Below are 851 nucleotides of genomic sequence, written 5' to 3'. Positions count from 1 at the left end.
GGATAATCTATATTTTAAGGGGAATTGATGATGGCCTCTATGATTTTATTATAAAGGGTCCACATGTTGTTTTGTTAAAGAAGCCTTCATGGTTCCATTTTTGCAATAGGGCTTTGAAAAGTGACAGGGGGACATATTAAGAGTACAAATATACTTTCAAAATCTAATGATATTTCAGTCATGTCTTCTAAGATTTAAAACCATTTTTCTTCTCTTGTGTATATTCCTCAGTCTGCAAAAATCTTAACAGTACATACACACAGCTTCCAAAGTACTGATGGAGAAGCAGAAGAGGACCCACACTAGGGATTATTGGCAGATAGCAGAGCAGCTGGAAGAAGAGGAGGGAAAAGGAGGAAGACTTTTGGCTGAGTTCTCTACATACATTATTCCACCAGTCCATAGCCTTCTCCAAAGGAAAACCATAGGGCAGGAAGAGTATTGTTAGCCATCTCCCCTTCCTTTCTCTTAAGTGGTCCACATGAGACTAAAGGGTCCATAAACTTTATAGGGGAAGTAGATAAAGACAGTCAGGCCAGGGTTCACCCAAACCAGCAGATGGCCTAATAGTTAACCTAACCTATCCTTTGGGGGATCCTAGAAGTGAACTGGGTTGGGCTTTCCAGCCCTCACTTATTAGGCAAAGATTTAGCTCTTGGACCCACCTGTCCTCTCTACATTTTGTGGTCTTCTCCTATATAGCATTTAATTCACCCATTGCTTAAATTTTTTTTTTCATGCTGTTTTCTGCCCCATGCAGTGTCCCAGATTTCATAGATTTCACAGGCATTTGGGCTGGAAGGGACCCCGAATGATCATTGAGTCCAGCCCCCTGCCCCAGGGGCAGGAAG

This window comes from Gavialis gangeticus, unplaced genomic scaffold (genome assembly GCF_001723915.1).
Source record: "Gavialis gangeticus isolate Ggan-Ray unplaced genomic scaffold, GavGan_comp1, whole genome shotgun sequence".
Classification (NCBI taxonomy): Eukaryota; Metazoa; Chordata; order Crocodylia; family Gavialidae; genus Gavialis; species Gavialis gangeticus.
The sequence above is the reverse complement of the archived record's forward strand: the minus strand, read 5'-3'. Positions refer to the sequence as shown.